This window comes from Mirounga leonina, unplaced genomic scaffold (assembly GCF_011800145.1).
Source record: "Mirounga leonina isolate KUSES-001 unplaced genomic scaffold, KU_Mleo_1.0 Mir_166, whole genome shotgun sequence".
Classification (NCBI taxonomy): Eukaryota; Metazoa; Chordata; class Mammalia; order Carnivora; family Phocidae; genus Mirounga; species Mirounga leonina.
This window is the reverse complement of record NW_023270418.1, coordinates 34,138,546-34,160,442: the sequence shown is the minus strand read 5'-3', so window position 1 is coordinate 34,160,442 and position 21,897 is coordinate 34,138,546.

Sequence of the window (21,897 nt, the reverse complement as noted above, 5' to 3'; positions counted from 1 at the left end):
AATGACCCCATCTCGAAGTCTTCACTGCCGATGGGGTTTCCAGCCCTGGGGCGAGGGTGCGGGTGTGGAGGGGTAAACGATGACCCACAGAGGGAAGGGAACGGTGAGCGCACATGCCAAAATCCCAGCCCCGCACACAGCCGTCCAGTGCAGACAGACGTGAACCTGCGCGTCCTCGGCAACAAGATACTTAGACAGCAAGCTCGTGTGCCAACAAGAGCCCTCTGTGCTGGGCAGAGCGGACGAGGATGGGCTGGCATCCGCATTTCCGACTCCAGGGGATGCTGGGGACTACCTGCAGCCCTGCGTCTGCGGCGTCTGGGCGACCCCGTGCGGGCGGGCTTCTGTGTGCCGGGCACTTGGCCAACGCCAGAGCCCCGGGAATGGAATAATGAAGAATTAATTTACCCAGCAGGGCCCCTTCAGTGTCTGGGAAGCTCTCGCACCTTCTCTGAGGGGCAGACGTGTTTCCTTGGGAGGAATGCTATTGCACAATCCGTCTGTCAAGAGGCCGCATTAAGAATCCGGGCGAGGTTGCTCCAGCTGCGGCCGGCTCCTTTGATTCACACACTCCCCACAGGCAGACCCAGACCCTGGCGCCCCGCTGCCCCACGACGGCACAAACCACCCGCACGGGACCCCACACGGGAGCCAGAGAAAACACGGTGGGAATGAGACCGTGTGCCCCCCATGCACAGAGGCTCCGGAACGGGAATCCCATGGAGCCTGCAGAAGCCCGTGCGACAGATCAACACCCACGGTGCAGATGGGCCCACGGATGCGCACACAGCCCCGAGGTGGGCAAGAAGCAGGGCAGGGATGCCTGCACTCACAGGACAGATGCAGCATATTGCACAGTAACGGGGCGGGAAGTGCATCCGAGGCCAGGAAGTAAGGAAACCAAGGATGAACTGCATCAAAATATGAAGGAAAGTAAGGGGACTCCAGTGGCCTGTTTACCTGTTCAAGAAGATGCTTCCAACAGCACCATTCTGGGGACCCACCCTCCTGAGACCCCAGGACCTCGACCCAGCTCCCCAGTCAAATTGCCTGGGGACTCTCTAAAAGGATTCCCATATTATTCAGTGATACAATGAAATGAGCTAGGTACTTAGAGTCGTCAAAATCATAAAGACAGAAAGTAGGATGGTAGGGCCAGGGGCTGGGGGAGGGGAGGATGAGGGGGAGGGCTAGTGTTTACGGGACAAGTTTCAGTTCAGGAAGATGCAAAGGTTCTGGATATGGATGGTGGGGATGGTTGCACAACGGTGGGAGCGTGCCTAGTGCCACTGAACGGGACATTCAAAAATGGCTAAGATGGTAGATTTTATGGTATGTGTATTTTAACACAATAAAAAAGAGGGAAGAAAAGAAAAATGCTTCTATATGTATAGTCTTCAGGAAGATGTTCTTTCAAGAAAGTGTTAACATCAGTAGTCTCCAGAGAAGGAAACCAGATGGCAGGGGGTTAGGAGTAAGGGGAATTTTGGTACCCTTAGAATTTTGAACCCTATGAATGTATTACAGTCAAGAAATAAGTGCATTCATTTTTTTAAGTGGAAAAAGAAAAGAAATGAGCTAGCAAGGCACAAAGAGACATGGAGGAAACTTAAATGCATTTTGCTAAGTGAAAGGAGGCAATCTGAAAAGGCCACATTCTGTACAATCCAACTTGCATGACGTTCTGGAAAAGTCAAAACTATGGAGACCATGAAAAGGTCAGGGGCTGCCAGAGACTCAGGAGAGAGAGGGATAAACAGGTGGAGCACAGAGGATTTTTAGGGCAGTGAAACTACTGTGTAGAATTATAATGGTGGATACAGCCATTATACACTTTTCAACACCCACAGAATGTACAACACAAAGCATGAACCCTCATGTAAACTGTGGGCTTCTAAGGGCTGCCACAGGCAGCTGGGCACATGGGAAGAAATGCAGAATCAAAGGCCAGAAATATGAATATTAGGATTTTATTTTTCAATCACAAACCTATTTGAAAAATTGAATTTTGGGGTGCTTGGGTGGCTCAGCCGGTTAAGGATCTGACGCTTGACTTTAGCTCAGGTCATGATCTCAACATCATGAGATCAAGCCCTGCATCGGGCTCCATGCTCAGCTCAGGGTCTGCTTGAGACCCTCACCCTCTCCCTCTGCGCCTTCCCCTCTGCCCCTCCCCCCCTCAAATAAATAAATAAATAAAATCTTTTTTTAAAAAATTGAATTTCGTATTTCTAAGCACAGAGCTGTGGTGTAGGAGGAACAACTGGAGTTAGGAATCCAGAGGTGTGGGCCCAAGCCCCCTGTGTTCCACCTTGACCCTCAGTCTTCTTGTCAGTAAAATAAACGGGTTGGAATCCTTCTCAGTGCCCCCTTTGCCAGTCTGGAACTCAGGTGGAAAGGGGTTCTCTGACCTGTCCCTGAACCGCACAAGAGTGCTCACTGCATCTTTCAGATTCAGTCATCTCCACTGTGTCTTGTTTAAAGTAGAAGTTAAAGTAAAGCTGTTTCCTTGAGCTTTACATCTAGAACTCTGACTTCCTTGGATGTTTTGTGTGTGGAGAGCCACTCCCCATTCTCACCTAAACACTCACAAGCTTAAGGGGAAAAAAACAAACATTCATAGCAATTGTTGTGTTCAATTTCAGATCCGTCGATAGAATGTGGTCGATCACAGTTACCAAGCTGCATGCCTGGCATTGCCGTGTGTGTGCATCGCCTCACATCAAGGAGCTTATGTCCAGCAAAGGGAGACAGACATGCACTCCCGGCTAGAATACAGCCTGAGAAGTGCTCCAGCAGGTGCATTGCTTAGAAACAGAAGCTACAATGTATTCATGATGCACAGAAGTGCAGGCCCTTCACTAAGGACTTCACTGCTCCCTTCCACAAGGTCCTCTAGAAATCGAAGTCTGGTGAAAGATTAAGATGTTGACCCTTTATGTGAGCAAGCCCAGGTTCATGAGCATGGGAGAGAGGGAAAGGAGTATGTGAAGCAAGGAGGTGCCATGTATCACCACACAGTTGCAGCTCTACAGTAAACTTTCAAGAGACAGGGAGGGGTTCCTTTGGAAGGGTTTCCGCACCTTCACACCTTAAAGGAGCCCACAAAAGAGAAAGAGATGGTCCATCCCATGTCCCATGTCCTTTGGGTCGAGATTTGCCCCAAAGGTGGTTTCGTCTCAAGAGAAAATGCTCAAGAAGCTGGACTCCAGGGCACCTGGGTGGCTCAGTTGGTTAAGCGACTGCCTTCGGCTCAGGTCATGATCCTGGAGTCCCTGGATCGAGTCCCGCATCGGGCTCCCTGCTCGGCAGGGAGTCTGCTTCTCCCTCTGACCCTCCTCCCTCTCATGCTCTCTGTCTCTCATTCTCTCTCTCTCTCAAATAAATTTAAAAAATCTTTAAAAAAAAAAAAAGAAGAAGCTGGACTCCATGCCCTGGGGAGCGTTTTTCATCCAAGTCTGAAAGCAGAGCAGTGACCCAAGAAGGATAAGGTGTCAAACCAAGAGATTAAAAAAAAAAAAAAGCAATAGAAGGAACCTGAAAAGGTATAATGATTGGGTCCAACACACCTATGTGTCTCCCCGAGCACTCACAGTAGCCCTAGGAGGTAAGTATTGTCATCCCCATTTGTCAGGTAGAGAAACATAAAGGTAGAATTTCCACTCCCATCCATGAGGGCATAATTGGTATGGGACTTACCCTTTTTCACTAAAAAACAAAACTAGAAAACTAGACAAAATATATGAAACAGTTCTTTTCAGGTATCGGGCAATAAGCAGCTCAAGATTGTTATTCCCTAGAGAGGGAGAAAACAAAGTTGAGCCCTGTGGTCACCTTGGTGTCCTTCATAGGATCAATTCCCAGGCCACAATGCCTGAGAAGTGCAGCCACTTTGGAAAACAGTTCGGCAGGTTTCTTATAAAATTACACTTATTCTAAAACCCCCAAATCCACTCCTTAGTGTTTACCCAAAAAAAATGAACACTTGTGTTCACACAAGCACCTCTATGTGTGTGTGGGTTTTTGTGGCTTTCTTCAAAATTGCCCCAAATTGGAAACAACCCAAAAGTCCTTCAACTGATAAATGGAAAAACAGACTATGGTCCAACTACACACTGGAATACTACTCAACAATGAAAATTAATGGAATACTGATACACACATTGAAATGTGGATTTCTGGGGCACCTGGGTGGTTCAGTCAGTTGAGCATCTTGATCTCAGTTTAGGTCTTGATCTCAGGGTCGTGAGTTCAAGCTCCGAGTTGGGCTCCATGCCAGGCATGGAGCCTATTCAAAAAAAGAAAAAAGAAGAAAGAAAGAAAAAAAGGAAGGACAGAAGAAAGAAAGAAAAGAAAGAAAGAAAGAAAGAAAGAAAGAAAGAAAGAAAGAAAGAAAGAAAGAAAGAAAGAAAGAAGGAAGGAAAGAAAGAAAGAAAGAAAGAAAGAAAGAAAGAAAGAAAGAAAGAAAGAAAGAAAGAAGGAAAGAAAGAAAGAAAGAAAGAAAGAAAGAAAGAAAGAAAGAAAGAAAGAAAGAAAGAAAAAAGGAAGGACAGAAGAAAGAAAGAAAGAAAGAAAGAAAGAAAGAAAGAAAGAAGAAAGAAAGAAAGAAGAAAGAAGAAAGAAAGAGAGAGAGAGAGAGAGAAAGAAAGAAAGAAAGAAAGAAAGAAAAGAAAAAGAAAGAAACAAGAAAGAGAGAAAGAAAGAAAGAAAGAAAGAAAGAAAGAAAGAACAGAAGAAAGAAAGAAAAAAAGAAAGAAAGGAAGAAAGAAAGAAAGAAAGAAAGAAAGAAAGAAAGAAAGAAAGAAAGAAAGAAAGAAAGAAAGAAAGAAAGAAAGAAATATTGATACCTATCATGCCTATAAGTCAGACTCAAAAGGCTATATAGTGTATAATTCCATTTATATGACATTCTGGGAAAGGCAAAATTACAGGGGCAGAGAATAGGTCAGTGGTATCATTGGACTGAATTGTGTCCTCCCAAAATTCACACGTTGAAGCTTTGACCCTCAGTGTGGCTGTATTTGGAGATAAGGCCTTTAGGGAGTGATTAAGGTTAAGTGAGACCCAAAACGGTGGGGTCCTGATCAGATAGTTCTGTGTCTTATAAGAAGAGGAAGAGACACCAGAGAGCCCTCTCTTTCTCTGTGCTCACAGGGAGAAGGCCATGTGAGGACACAATGAGAATGTGGGCATCTACAAGCCAGGAAAAGGGGTCTGGCCAGAAATCAACCCTGCTGACACCTTGGTCTTGGATTTCTAACCTCCAGAACCATGAGAAAATAAATTTCCATTGCTTAAGCCATCCAGTCTGTGGTGTCCTGTTATGGTGACCCCAGCAGACTGATAGTTTCAAGGAGCTGAGGTAAAGGAAGGGATTGTCTGCAAAGGGGCACCAGGGACTTCTGGAAGGGGAGTGGAAATATTCTGTATCCTGACTATAGTAGTAATGACATAATGTATGTGTTTGTCAGAATTCGTAAAACATTCGAACCAAAAGGGATGAAAAAAACAGTGTACAGATTATACCTCAATAAAGTAGCCAAAGGAAAAACGCACATTCCTTACAGGTAGATAAGGATGAGAATGACCAAGACATCCATCAGAAACAACACAAGCTGGAAGAAACTTCGGTGTGTGGTGGGAGTCAGGGAAAGAACAGAGCCTCTGCCAGGGCTGGAGGCTGCTGGGAAGCATCACGTGGAAGGTGCCCAGCCTCAAATGAGAAGGATGTTGGGCAGCCCACACAGGGGGAGGGGAGGGGAAGTTCAGCCTGCAGTATGGGCTCAGGTAGGAGATGAGGCTAGACACACGAACTGGAAGCATAGTCGGAAGAGTGTCAAACTTTAGGCTGAGGAAGTTACTCTTTTTTTACTCTAGAAGGAGTGAGATGCAGCAACACGGTGGAGGAGAGGCAGAAATCGTATCTCCCCCTCTGTCCCTCGAGCGAATGCCAAGGATGGTTGCAGGGCATATGGAGCATCTCCCTGCTGGCCATAACTCAGGTTATGGCCCTCACTGTAGTCCTCAAGCTGATGTGAGTCCCAGAGCAACCATCCTGCAGCTTCTGTGAGCCAATGTCAAAGAGCTGGGAGTGTGGGAAGTGTTGGAATAGTTCCCAAGCCTGGAACAAGCACCCTACATTCTCCAGACACATTACTGTGGCTTCCAAGGCCCCACCTGGCCTGCTGCCCGCCTCCTTGACCTCATAAACTCCCACTCTGCGTCTCCCTCGCTGTGCTCCAGCCTCTCCAGCCCCCTGGCCATTCCTCTAACATGCCAAGCAAACTCCTGCCTCAGGACCTTTGCACACACCGTGGTTGCCTGCCTCAGTCTGGAGCACTATTTCCCCAGATATCCACCTGGCTTCCTCTCAGACTTTTTTCAGTTCTCTGCTCAGTGTCCCCTCATCAGTGTCGCCTGCCCTGACCTCCCTAACTAAAGAAGCACCCACATCCACACCAGATATTCCCTCACCACCCCCCATCCTGTTCAATTTTCCTTCGTAGCACTCACTTCTTTGTTTCTTCAGTGTTGTCTTCTCCTACCAGAAGGTAAGCTGCAGGAGAGTGGGCCTTCAATAAATACCTATGGAATGCATGAGTAGGGGAATGACTTCTGGGAATTCCTTCCACCTGAGCCCTGGCTCTGGTGAGAACCATTCATGGCAGCCACATTCCTTATCCCAGTGGCTGGCAGAGAGAAGGATGGGCCAGCGCTGGGGCTGAGCAGATTTCTCTCCATGCCCATGTATTAGTTATCTATTGCTGCATAACAAATTGCCCCAAAGTTAAAGCAATCATAAACACTGATTGTGCTGGCAGTTTCTGTGGGTCAAGAATGTGGGCAGGGCGTGGCTGGGAGCCTCTCCTGAGGTGGCAGACAGAGGTCAGCTTGGGGGGCAGTCCTCTGGAAAGTCTGACGAGGGACGGGGATCTGCCTCCAAGGCTGGTAAGTTGGTGCTGGATGCTGGTAGGAGGCCTCAGTTCCTCTTCATGGGACTTTTCAAATGTCTTCATGTCATGCAGCTGGATTCCCTCAGAGGGATTTATGAGACCAGAGGGGAAGCTGCAGTGCCCTTTGCAACCTAGCCACACCGCCATTTTGCCGCACTCTACTCATCACACAGAAGCCTTGATTCTGCATAGGAGGACCGTACACCAGGGTATGAAAGCCAGGAGGTAAGAGACATGACATTACCTTGCCAGCCGGTTACCACACTCCCGCACCGTTACTAGAGGCTGAGGTAGAGGTGTGTCCTTGTCTTGGAATGTCCTTCTCCAGCTCCCTCCACCTAAGCTCCTTGTTCTCCTCCAGGACTCAGCTCTGAGGCCTCCTGCCCTTGAAGCCTTCCTTGGTCTACCTATGGCTGAATTAAGGGCTCCTTGGGGTGCCCACTGTACCAGCCTCAATTAGAGCATGGATCTTGTTGTGTTGTAATTGTTTCTCTCCTGATCTTTCTGGAGAATGAGGCTGAGAACTCCTCAGGGCAAAGACTGTGTCTGATTCACCTGTGTCTCCAGCATCCGGCAGCCAGAGTTTGTCCCAGCAGTATTTGGGGTTCAGTGAGCATTGATTATGTATAAATGGATGGATGGATGGTTGGATGGATGGATGGACGGATGATGGATAGATAGAAGCATGGATGGACGGATGCATGATGGATGGATGGGTAGGTGAGTAGACGGATGGATGGATTGTTGGATGATGGATGGATTGGTAGATGGGTAGATGAGTGGGTGGGTTGACGAGTGGGTAGGTGGGTGGGTGGATGAATGAATACATGGTTGTACATGGATGGATATGTGGATGGATAAATGGATAGCTTTACCTCTATTTCTCTTACAAACTAACTTCTTGGAATTCTTAGAAATCCCAAGCCAAAAAGAATCTTAAAAACAGATGCATTCCCAGAGCCAGAAATGCCAAAGAGCTGTATCGAACAAAGTCTAGATTTCAAGGGCTGACAAGAAGAGTTCCTTGGTCTTGACATTATCTGCCTCTTGGTAGCGATGCTTCTCCCCACCTTGCTGTACATGGGCACATGTGCATGTGGGCACATGGGGATATGCCCACAAAGGTGCACCCTCGTGACCCAGACAGCAAGGCATGTGCCCTCATAAAGCAGTCTGCACATCCTTATGTTCAGCTGGGACTAGTCAGCTCTCCCTGGGACTAGCAAGGCCCCACAAAGCCAGCTTCCTCTGGCATCTTGTCCTGGCCTTGGCAGTGGGGAGGGGGAGCCTAGAGATGGAGGGAGGGGTGGGGAGGAGACGGGAGGGTATCCTTGAGCCCTGTGCACCTGTTCACCTGCTCACCTGCTCCTGCCATCTGGTCTGATCCAGATCCCACAGAACCCTGCCCCCACCCCTCTGCCTCCTTCACTTCCTTTTTCGCCAGCGGCCTCCATGGGGACCCAAAATCCCCACAAGCCCTGGGATCAGGGAAGTGAATGCCTGCAACAGCTTCTGCTCCTTTTAGAAAAATGGGAAACACTCTTCTAAACGGATCTCCTGGGGGAAGTGTAATCATAGGACAACACCTGGGCCTTCTCCCAAGGCCCCAGTGGAAAGATCAGGAAGGACTGAGGCTGCGGCAGGCCGGACATCAGGGGCCTGAAGCACCTTCGATCTGGAGGGTCTGTTTGAGAACAAGGACACCACATTACAAATACAAAGGAAGTCCAAAAATAATCACTTAGAACAAAAAAGAAATCGCAACAGATGACACATTTTTAAAAGATGACGAAACCATAAACATCACCAAATGTAGAAAGGTAGCATATGATCACATTGTTAACTAACCACCTGAGCCTCCTCCGTAATAATTCTCCTGCATCGCTTGGGCTGCACACTCTTTGTGGGAGTGAGTTTGTAACACATCAGTCTGTCCTCAGCATGTTTGACGGAGATTTATTAGTAAGGCCACATCTGAAATATCTTCCAGTTTCTTGTGGTAAGGAGCATCTGTCTGGGGGCCTCCACCTCTGATAACCTCAGGGGTGTGGCCAGGCCAGCTCAGCCAGGTCCTTGTCACCTCCAGTCCTCAAGGGAACAGATGGCCTTGAATCCTGGTCCTTGTGGCCCTGAGTAGGAACCTCCATGTGGTCCACTGGGGCAGGATGTCATGGGGGCCAGCCCCCAGCCCAGAAACAAGGCCCAGAGGCAGGGGTGACCCATAGGCTGGGCCAGAGTAGCCCATGCAGAACCCGGGGATGGATCCATGCAGGTGGGGCTTCATTATCTTCATTGGCTGACCGGTCGTGCCTCCTGCAAACGCCCAGGGCCCCAGCCCCCAAAGGCATCTCTTCTTCCTACTACAGTCAGGCCTACAGGCCAGTCTGGGAGTCAGGCTGTGCCTCACACTCAAAGAAGTGGCCCGCACATTCTGTTAGAGGGATGATGGAGAGGGGACGGAAGGAAAGACATCCCAAGGAAGGATGTGGCCTTGCCCACGGGCACTGGGATTTGGAGAGTTGTCATTCATTGCCCTAATCCAGGCTTTCAGAACCTGCAATCCCAGACGACCCCATATGGAGGCATTCAGTCCCATGGCTAGGGACAGAGGCCTCACTGCAAGGTCTCCCCTGGGTCGCTAAGGGAATGTGGGTGGGTGGAGGTCAGGGGACAACCCCCAACTCCAACAGCCTTTGCTGAGCACAAGGGAGAAGACTGTCACCATTGGGAATCAGTGAAGTCTCAGTTTTATGGGAGAAGCTGCCCATCTCTAAACCCCCACATCAGCCTCCCACCCTGCCCACCACACACACACACACACACACACACACACATACACACACACAGAGACCTGACCCCACAACTACCACCATGGGGAAAAACCCGGCGCCGGGGCCAAGCTCAGGTACAGCATGACTCCCAAAGAAAGCATGATGCCCATGGGAGCATGAGAACCAGGAATGGAGAGACCACTATGCGGGGAGACCTGGTGGTTTCTTTGCGTGACCGTTTACTCACCCATGCTTCCAAAAACTTCCTCCTCCCCTTTCTTTTGGTTCCTTCATCTATAAAATAAGCACTCGGGAAGGCAACAGCTCTGAGCCCCACCCAGCCCCCACAGAGCCATGACAAAGGTGATCTCAGAAGGACACAACCATGACCACCTGTGTCAGAAACGACGGGCATGTCCGGGAATCCTGGCTCCGCCCCCAGTGCAGCCTCATCCTTACCCAGTCATACACCTGCCCAAACCCTTTGGTCAGTTCACGCTGGGGCCCTGGCTGTGTCCCGGACAGGTCTTGGGCTAGCCTGCTCCCCAAGCCACAGGAAATGTCCCCCAGCCTCACCCCCACCCCACCAAGCCTTTGAGACACAGACACAGACCTTCTCCTCTGAGAGGCCTGTCTTTGAGACTGTGCCTGAAGTCACCCCCAGCCTCAGTTTCCCCACTGTAAAATGAGTTAATAAGATCCTGATGGAGTGGCTCCGGAAGAGCAAATGAGACCGTTTATGTGAAAGAACGGGACTCACACCATCCCACATATGAGAGGTGGCAAGATGCTCGCAAGATAATTTTTTCTTTAACAGTAAACACAAGCTGCCACTCATCCTGGGACAAACTTTCCTCCTACAAGAGCACATAGTAGGTGACTTGTCTACATTCATCAACCTGCTTCTGAATCCCTTCTCTGGCCCTGGAGCCTCCATTGTCCCCACTGTCACTTAACAATGAGTGGTGTCCTGGAGTGTTTCTCAAGTCTGAGCCTCGGGTATTCCACACATTCACGTGTGTCTCCACCACTTAACAGTGGGTCACCCGGGACCAGCTTGTCTTTGTCTCCCCCACGGTCCCAGGCATGGGGTCGCTGTGCTGGTTAGGAGCTACTTGTCAATTAAAATGCCCTCCGATGTTTGACTGGGAAACTCACTGGTGGTGTCCATCCCCTCCTGGTTTATCTGGACAGATGAAGTGTACCATTCACAGACATGTGGGTGGCTTCCAGGGCTAACCTGAGCCAGCAGAGGGTGGGCAGGAGGGGTGGCAGGAGCAGATGGAGTGGTCTGTGAAAGGAGACGCTCCCCACCCACCCACCTCCAGACTATGGCATGGGGGCAGGAGTCCAGATGGGGCCCAACGAACACCACACTCAGGCAGGACATACCGCCTTTGATATCTGATCCCCTGCTCAGGCAAGCTCAGTTTCCCCTTTTGCCCCATTTCAGCTGTACACCAGGCAGAAGGCTGTGAGGGTTTTCTTTAAAAAAAAAAAAAAAAAAAAAAAAAAAAAATCCTGAACCTCTTTCAATTATGCTCATTCTCCTAGCATTGAAGAGGGTGACAAGATTTTTTTTTTTCTTTTTTAACAATAGGTACAAGCTGCCAACTAATTCTAGGGCAAACCTACCTCCTATAGTTTCTGGAAAATTCACTTCAGTGTGCCTTCTGATGTGGTTGGTTAAGTAGTTTCTGATCAATCCAATTTGAATGCAAAATGGCTTGTATCAATCCGTTTGTGTGTGAGGGGGGAGGAACTCCCCCCAGGAAGCTGGAGCCTCCTTCACAGCTGCAGTGGGACAGGAGAGCTGGCCCCAAGCCAGTAGGCAAGGCTTCTGACTCTGGTGACCATGGGAGTGCGCTCAAGCACTCCACTCCCCATCCTGGAGCCTCATCTGCAAAGTGGAAGTCATTCTCCCTGTGACCAGAGAGGATCAGTTTAAGATCGTGAATGAAAGGGAGACACACTCTGGGGCCTTGAAAAAATGTGATATGGGATATATGTGGCAATTTTTGGCTCAGACTGAAGTATTGAGTCATACTCAAGTTGTGCCTGGCAGGCATCAGACTAGCCAGAGATCAGTCCCTGACTCCATGTGTTATACAAAAAACACACTTTAGGTATAAATACAGAAAGAGATTTAAAGTATAAAAATGGAAAAATATATAAAGAATGGCATTTCACAATGCTAAAAAGGTCAATTAACCAAGATGTGACCATCTTAAATGTGCATGTACTGAGTAAGGGAGGTTCAAAATACCCTAAGCAAAAACGGACAGAACTAAAAAAAAAAAGAAAAGAAAAACAGACACACCGTTGAAGATTATGGTTGAAGATTTCAACACTTCTCTCATTAATTGGTGGAACAAGTTGACAATCAAGAGGAATAAAGATGACTTAAACAACACTGTCAGCCAACTTGACCAAATTAATCTTATAGGGATGAAAAATACAATACCTGAAATAAAATATTCACTGAATGGAATAAACAACTCATTTGACACTCCAGAAGAAAAGATTGGGGAACTTGAAGATGTAGCAAGAGAAACCATCCAAAATGAAGTACACAGGAAAAAAGGAGATTAAACAGACAGTGTCAGCAACCTGCAGGACAATATCAAGTGGTCTAGTGTACATATAATTGGAGACTCAAGGGTTGAGGAAAGAAAGCTAGGAGTGTGGTAGCCATTTTCCAAGATGGCCCCCAATGGCCCCCATCTTTTGGGACCCATGACCTTGACAGCCCCTTCCCTACCTGAATAAAGCTGATCTAGTAACCACTCAAGCACTGCAGGAAATGTTGTGGTGTGACTTCTGAGGATAGGTCATATAAGACTCTGTGGCTTCAGCCTTATTCTCTCTTGGACACTCACTCTGGGGGAAGCTAGCTGCTACATTTGAAAGCACTCAAGCAGCCCTAGGAAGAGGTCCACGTGGTGGAAAACTCAATGAAAACAGCACGTGACCACAGCTCCAGCCAACACCTAGATTGGGGCTTTCTTATGAAGGACCTTGAGCCAGAGGCACCCAGATGAGCTGCTCTGCACATTCCTGACCCACAAAAACTCTGTGAGATAATTTGCTTATTGTTTTAAGCCACTGGTTTAGGGGTATGTATTTATGCAGCAAAAGATAACTAATTCAGGGGTTGTCAGGAAAAAAATATTTGAAGCAGGGCCCCTGGGTGTCTCAGTTAAGCATCTGCCTTCAGCTCAGGTCATGATCCCAGGGTCCTGGGATCAAGCCCCACGTTGGGCTCTCTGCTCAGCAGGAGTGTGCTTCTCCCTCTCCTCGTTGCTCATGCTCTGTCTCTCTCTCTCTCTCAAATAGATAAATAAAATATTTTTTAAAATTATTTGAAGAAACAATGGCCAAAAATGTTCCAAATATGATGTAGACTGTAAACCCACAGATCCAAGAATCTTAATGAACCCCAGGCAGGATCAATGTGAAGACGGTTTCACCATGACATATTATAAGCAAACAGGTGATAAAGAGAAAAATCTTAAAAGCATCTAGAGAAGAATATACATTGAATATGGGGGAAAAAAGATAAGAACAACATTTTTCATTACGATCAGCATATAGTATATCTTGATGAGAATTTAAAAGACGTGTGTATTCTGTCTTTTGGCGTGTAGACTTCTATAAATATCACTTCAATCAAAGTGGACTATAGCATTGTTTAAATTTTCCATGTCTCTTAGGGTTTTTTTTCCCCCAGTGGAAGCAAATGAGTAACATCCTGCTTTTGTTATTTCCTTATATATAGAAAAACATATATAGATATAAAATATATAAATATAAATATATATACATATATATATATATTTTAAACCCCCTTCACTTATTTCTCCTACCTTCACCCCCCTCCTCTGGCAAACACCAATCTATTTTCTGTATCCAAGAGCTTAAGAGAGATTAAACAGTGTTTGTCTTTCTCTGCCTGACTTATTTCACCTAGCACAATGCCCTAGAGGTCCATCCATGTTGCCACAAATGGTAAGATTTCAATCATTTTTATGGCTGAATAATATTCATATATATCACAATTTCTTTGTCCATTCATCCATCAGTGGAAATGTAGGTTGTTTCCATATCTTGGCTATCGTAAACAATGTTGCAATGAACATAAGGGTATATATCTTTTTTTTTTTTTAGTAGCCATCTGGATTTAATGGAGTGATTTTGATATTGATTTGATATTTTCATGGTTCTGAATCCACATTTCAACAAGTGAATAGAAAATTAGAAAGTTATCCCTACAATTAGTGTTTTTGTTTTCTTCAGATAAGTACCCAGAAGTGGAATTGTTGGATCATATGGTAGTTCTATTTTTAACTTTTCAAGGAAACTCCATACTGTTTTCTATAGTGGCAGGACCAATTTACATTCCCACTAACAGTGCAGAGGGTTCCTTTTCTTCACAGCCTCACCAAAACTTGTTATTTCTTGTCTTTTTGATAATGTCATTCTCAAAGATGTGAAGTGATATCTCATTTTGGTTTTAATTTGCATTTCCCTGATGCGTGATGTTGAGCATCTTTTCATGTACCTGTTGGGCATCTGTATGTCTTCTTTGGAAAAGTGTCTATTCAGAACCTCTGCTCATTTTTTAATTGGATTGTTTGTTTCTTTGCTATTAAGTTGTATGTGTTCTTTATATACTTTGGATACTAACCCCTTATCAGATATATGGCTTGCAAATATTTTCTCCCATTCAGTAGGCTGTCTTTCATTTTATTGTTTTCCTTTGCTGTGCAGAAACTTTTCAGTTCAATATACCCCTACTTATTTATTTTTCCTTGTGCTGCTTTTACTTTTGGTATCAGATTCAAAAAATCATTGCCAAGGAGCTTCATGCTTATGTTTTCTTCTAGGAATTTTATGGTTTCAGGTTTTACATTCAAGTCTTTAATCCATTTTGAGTTAATTTTTATGTATGGTATAAGATAGTGGTCCTGTTTCATTCTTTTGCATGTGGCTGTCAGTTTTCCCAACACCATTTATTAAAGAGACTCACCTCCCTCCCCCCCCATTGTATATTCCTGGCTCCTTCATTATAAATTAATTCACTATATGTGTGTGTGTTTACTTCTGGGCTCTATTCTGTGCCACTGATCTATTTGTCTGTTTTTATGCTAATACCATACTGTTTTAGTTACTATATTTTTGTAATATAGTTTGAAATCAAGGAGCATGATGCCTCCAGCATTGTTCTTCCTCAAGGTTGTTTTGGCTATCTGTGGATTTTTGTGGTTCCAACGAAGTTTAAGATTATTTGTTCTATTTCTTAAAAAAAAAAAAAAACTATTGGTGGGGGGGTGCCTGGGTGGTTCAGTCCGTTAAGTATCTGACCCTTGATTTCAGCTCAGGTCGTGATCTCAGGGTTGTGAGATTGAGCCCCACATTGGGCTCTGCACTCAGTGTGGAGTCTGCTTTAGATTCTCTTTCTCTCTCCCTCTACCCCTCCCACTCATGCTCTCTCCCTCTCTCTAAATTAAATGAATAAATCTTTTTCAAAATCCATTGGAATTTTGATACAAATTACACTGAATCTGTAGATTGCTTCAGTTAGTATGGACATTTTAATAATATGATTCTTCTAATCCATAAGCATGGAATCTTACCCTTTATTTGTGTCTTCTTCAATTTCTCTCATTGATGTCTTGTAGGTTTCAATATACAGGTCTTTCACTTCCTTGATTAAATTTATTCCTAGGTATTTTATTCTTTTTGATGCTCTTCTCAGTTTTTATCTAGTTGTTCTATCTACTGCTGAAAAAAGAATACCAAAATGTCCAATTATGTTTGTGGGTTATCTATATATAATTTTGTCAAATTTTTCTTCATTCATATTGAAGATCCATTAATAGGTATATAGATATTTTGACTATTACATCATTATCTTCCTTATGAATGCCCCTTTACTATTTATTGAATTTATTTTTATTATTATTTTTAAAAGATTTTATTTATTTTAGAGAGAAAAAACGAGCAGGGAGAGGAACAGAGTGGGAGAGGGAGGGGGAAAGAATCTCAAGCAGACTCTGCACTGAGTGTGGATCCCAATGTAGGGCTCGATCTCACAACTCTGAGATCATGACCTGAGCCAAGACCAACAGTCAGGCACTTAACAAAGCCACCCATGTGTCCCTTATTATTATGACATTTTCCTCTTCATGTTAGCTATTATTCTTTGTCTTGAAGTCTATTTTATCTAAAATTACCACCACTTCAGCTTTCTTATGCTTATCATTTGCATGGCGTATCCTTTTCCATCTATTTACTCTCTGTATCTTTATATTTAAAGTGTGTCTTTCATTGGCAGTAAGTCAGGTCTTGCTCTTTTTTTAAATACAGTGTTTAATCTACTAGCATACCTATAATATTTATATAGTTGGATTTAGCTTTGCCTTCTCTGTTTTATTTTCCCCTATGTTCCTCCTTTTCTGGCTTTTTTTTTTTTTTTTTTTTTTTTTTGCTTTGTATTGTTTTTAATTAAATATCTTTTGGAATTCTATTTATCTGTTACTTTAACTATACCTCTTTGCTATTATTCACTGACAAGTTTTTTCTTCTGAGAAAATCAGAGATTCAGTTACATTCTTATTCATCAACAACAATCAGAAAAAAAAGTATAAAAAGATAACATTTAAAACAGCATCAAATAATGGACAGCACCTGGGAACAAGTCTAATAAAAACTTTATGGATTAAAGTATTAATCTCCATTGAAAACAAAGGAAGTATTAAACAAATTAAGAGATATACCATGTTCATAGATAGGAGGACTCAAGTGATGACAATTCTACTCATATCAATTATGAATTCAAGGCAAACCTAATCAAAATTCCAATAGGCTATTTTATGAAACTTCACAGGTGATTTAAGAATTTATATGGAAGAGTAAAGTGCAAAAAGCCAGAAGACAGTCAAAGGAAGACAAGAAAGAGAAGGAGAAAGAGGCAAAGGAGGAAGGAGAGAGCACAAAAGACTGCTTTCTGAGATGAGAGTTTACAGTAAAGCAATTGTAATTAAAACTTTGTGATATTGGTACAGGAATAAACAGACTGATGAGACAGAACAGGGACACAAAAGATATATATAAAAATAAATCTGAAAAAAAATAAAACAAAGAAATATTCAATCTGTGGATCTGGGACAATTGACTTTACAAAGGAAAGCAAGAAAAAATTAGATCCTTTCCTCACACCTACCAAAAAAAAAAAATTCCAGTTAATAAGAGATCTAAATTTGCAAAGACAATCGATACAATTTTAAGATAAAACCTAGGAGAATGTCTTTATGACCCTGAGATAAGATGCATTAAACCAACATAAAAGGCACAATTAATTGACAAGACTATATAAATTTAACTATATCAAATTAAATAAATTTAACTACATCAGAAGTGAAAAACTTTAGTAAGACAAAAAATACTACAGGAAAAATGAAAAGCCACAGATAGGGAGAAGATATACTCAATGCTTATATTTGACAAAAGATGTGTATCCAGAATATGTAAAGAACTTCTAAAAACCAATAAGTGAAAAAAGTGGGCAAAACATACAAAAGAGTCAAAGAGAAAGAAACTGCAGTAGGCACCACAACGTCACTGGTAATCAAGGGGATGAAAATGAAAGCAGTTAGTGATGCCATGTTGCATCCATCAGACTAGCAAAAAAGGGAAGTCTGATAGCATCAAACATGGGCCACAATGCGGGACAGGACCCCATCACATCTGTGTTTCGGGCAAGAAGAATGGGGGAGAGGACACAAGGGGTTTCAGGCTATTAAAGAATTTCCCCAGAAGCTCCATCCAATAACCCCCACTGGCCACACTGTGTCATGTTGTCAGCACATCAGTAAAAAAAAGGCTGGAAAACTTTGTTCTTTAGCTAGATCCATGATTGCCCAAATAATGGTTTTTGACAGTAAGAAATATGGAGGTATGGGGACTCTGCCACACTCCAGGGCAGTCTTTCTATTGGACTGGTCCATGGCCAGAGACCCAGGGTTCAAAGGCATCTGCTCCGATCACTGACCCTTTTGCCCATGGTCCCCATCCCACCCAGAGCCACCATTCCTGGCACATGAGCAGTCCCCAGAACTCCCGAACCTCGCAGAACACTAATTCCCTTTCCTGACACCCCCTGGCCAATGGTCCTCCCTCGGAGAAACGCCAGAGAGGCATCAGGAACCCAGCAGAGGCAGCATCATGGCCACAGACTGAAGTAAAGAAACCTCAGGTGGAACATGCGGGTCCCCTCTGGGTTCCAGCCTCCAAGCCGTCACCTGCCCCTGGGAATCACAGGCGTTGGCTGGAGACCGCAGCTGGTGTCTGTTGCTCTGGCAACCCAGCATCCATCATTCACCCCTCTTCCGAGCCCCATACCCCAATTCTCCGCCGGGGAGGGCACCCCCCCCCCCACCCCGCCGGCCTCCCGGCTCAGTGCGGCTTCACTGCCCGGCCGCAGGCCACCCGGGCCTGTGATTGGTCCGGGTGGTCACATGGCCCAAAGGCAGCCAATGAGGCCGTCGCTGAGGAATGCTGGGAAGAGACCTGCGCTCAGTCCTGCTGGACTCGCACCTTGGCGGGGCGGGGCTCGGGGCTGCAGGTGCTACCGCTGGCTTCGTGTCACCCGCAGGAGGGTGTGGCCCGGAGGGGACAGGGAGAGAGTGGGGCTGGTCCTGGGGCCCTGGGGCAGCCCACACCCAGCCGCTCCCCCGCCCCAGGACGTCCTGTTCACAATGTGGCAGAATCCACTCGGAGCTGGGATTTCTGCCTCTTGCAAACAAGACTCCGAAGCAGCAGCGGAAGCCCAGGCCAAAAGTCCGGGGACACTGGGGGGCCGAGCCTGGTGGCCTGGGCCCGGCCGGCTCATCTGCAGCGGCCGCTTCCTCCCTCGCCCACGACCACGGTGCGCTGGGCTTAATTTATTGTAGGAAGCCCTTAAAGGCGCAGGAGCTTTGGAGAGCCTGTGACAATAGGCATAAAGCACGCATTTAGCCCGTCTGAATGGAGGCTAGATTTACTGTCTGGGCCAGACGGGATTTTTGTCCCCAAGTCATCTCGGAGTACATTGGCCACTAAAGATCTCAACAGAAGACGAAGACGGAACAAAGGAAGTAAATTTTAAAAGGAACTTTGTCAAGGAGTTTTAGATGTTCACCAGATAGAAAACCGCGGCTGCCCTCACCAAGTGACTGTTGGATTTGCCGAGTGGTTATGGATCAGAGGAGGATGCTAATGAAGTAGTTTAAATGCACGTTTGATGGACCCCGGAGAATGGGGCCAATTTCATACAAGCCTGCAGCAAGGTTAAGGAATCAAAGAAGGTGGCCGTCAGATTTGCTGCCGGGGACAAGGCTCCATTGTCAGGGCCTTCTTTTTCAGCCGGGAAGCACGTTTTTAACTACAGTGTTTACCAACGTGTACATCCTAGCCTGGCTGACTGGGCCTGCAGAATTTATGACCAGGAACAAACCTCTTAGAGGGGAAAAGAAAACAGCTCCTACCAGCTGGGGAAGGTCTGTTTATAAGGGCCCTGGAGCTTGCATTAAGTGTCTGGGCTTCAGCGAGCTCCATGGGGGGTGGGCGGCCGCCTTTGCAAAGCCAGAGGCCTAGCTTTGCAGATGGAAAGGTCTTGCCTTTCTCGAACAATCAGAGGGGGAAGGAGGCTCCCTCTGAGGCGTCCTGGACGGTTTCAGTATGGCTTGTCTCAGTTTTGACACTGGGCCCCTTTCAGCTGAGTCGGCCATGAGCCTGAGTGCCAGGGATGACAGGCTGGAGACTTGGAGAAACTGGTAGACACCCAGTGTGGTTAATGGTGACGGTGTTGATTGGACCAATGTCTGTGAACTGGCTTCCTGACCAGAAGGTAGAGTGCCCTCTCTAAACCCTCATCGCGGCAGGTGCCAAACTGTTACTCCAGACCTTTGACCCAAGGCCCTAGCTTGCCCACTTGCCCCACCCCACCCCACCCCACCCTGTCCCATGCTCTCCTGCACGTGCCTGGTCCTCCCATGGCTTCCCTTCCCTCAAGCAGACCCTGGAGCTGGCTTCCTGGCCTTGGATGGGTCCCTGGCCCTCCTGGAAATGAACCATCCCACCTGTCACCTCATCATCGGGCTCTTGCAGGTTGGGCCTCTGCTCCATAATAGCTGGGGTTTTCCTGGTCCGCGCTTCTGTTCCACCCCCCTCTCACCCAGCCCCTGACTGAGCTATCCCCTCTGCCTAGATTGGTACTACTCAGTGTGGTCCCCAGGCCAGCAGCATCAACAGTGGCTGGGAACTTGGGAGACAGGCACATCCCCAGGCCCACCTTAACTGACTGAATCAGAACCTCTGAAGTGTGGAGCCCGGGAATGTGCCTCAAGCTCTCCAGATGATTCTTGGGAACCCCAAACTCTGAGAGACCCTTCCCACTCTGCCTAGGTACCCCCCTGCTTGGTGTGAACCCATCAGTAGGAGCTCAGGTCAGCCCCCCAGAGGAGAAGGTGGCATCATGGAAGTTTCCTGGGAAGAACAGGCAGGAGGAGGAGGGGTCTCTTCACCCTCCCACTCAGGTCTTCCTGGGCTCAGTGAATGGCTGAAAAAAATCAAGTGTTCTGAAGGCCAGGGGGCTGGCTCTCCCTGGAAGGGGCTTTGGGGGCTGTATTGATATCCTAGGGCTGCTGTAACAAATGACCACAAACAGGGTAGCTTAAAACAGGAATTTATTCTCTTCCAGTCCTGGAAGCCAGAAGCGCTAAATCAAGGTGTCGGCAGGGCCACACTCCCTCTGGAGGCTCTTCTCTGAGAAAGTCTGCTCCCTGCCTCTCTACCAGCTTCTGAGGGCTGCTGGTAATCCTGGGCGTGCTTGGCGGACAGATACTTCACTCCAATCTCTGCCTCCCTCTTCACTCAGCCTTCTCCCCTCCTGTGTCAGCTTCTCAAATCTCTCTCTCCTTTCTCTTATAAGGACAACTCCTTAGATTTAGAGCCCACCCTAAATCCACGATGACTTCATCTTGAGATCCTTAACTTGATTACATCTGGAAAGATGCTCTCTCCAAATAAGGTCACATTCTCAGGTACCAGGAGAAAAGGCTCGGGTATATGTTTGGTGGTGACACGTTCAACCCACCATGGACACTGAAAGTGGTCAGGTGGAGGGCATGCACTGGGAGCAGACTGCCTGAGCTCAAAGCCCAGCTCCACACCTCCTGGCCCCGAGACCTCCTGTGAGCGGCTCCACCTTCCAAACTTCAGTTTCCGTTTCTCAGAACAGTAACTAGTGAAAGTATCTCACTGCCCTCATCTTGCTTCTGCAACTCCATTCTCCACACACTGATGCTAGATATATCAGAAAGTGCCATTCCCCTGCTTAAATCTTTAGGGCTCCCCACTGCTCCCAAGATATGCCCCTTCCCCCCTCCCTTAGCAGGGCACCAAAGCCCTTCATTCCCTCCCCCTCACCAACTGCATCTCTCATCACTAGGACCTTAAGCAACATTCCAGAACACCAGAGGCTTTCTCTGACTTCTCTGCAGAATGCTCATTCCCACTGTCCTCCTTATCACCCAGCCAACCCCACTCATTCTGCAGCCCTCCTCCCTCCCTCCCTCCCTCCCCCTCTCTCTGTCTGAAGGTAGCAGTCTATAGGGATGCCCAGTATAAGGAACTGAAGTGCCTGGCCAACAGCCAGTGAGGACCTGAATGAGGCATACCAACACCCACGTGAGTGAGCCTGGAAGTGTCTTCTCTGGCCCCAGCCAAGCCTTCAGATGATGCAGCCCTTGATCATGGAAGACCTTGGGCCAGAACCACCCAGCTAAACCACTCCTGATTCCTGACTCTCAGAAACTGTCTGAGATGGTAAATATTTATTGTTGTTTGAGAGTGCTGTGTCTGAGGACAATCTGTTACACAGAAATAGATGACTGGCACAATTCCTTTGGACTCACATGTAGCCGTGTGGAATACAGGGTCATGTTAACCATGGCTCAGTGCAACAGCTAGCGCTTGAGGGCTGCAGATAGAGAATATTTATCTGGCTGGCTTAAACAAGATGGTGGCTTCTTTACAAGGACACAGGGGTGACTTCTGACCCAAAGACTCTGCTCTCTGCTGCTCTTGAGTCCTCTGTTCTCTGCTTCTTGGGGCTGTTGACATCTGGAAAA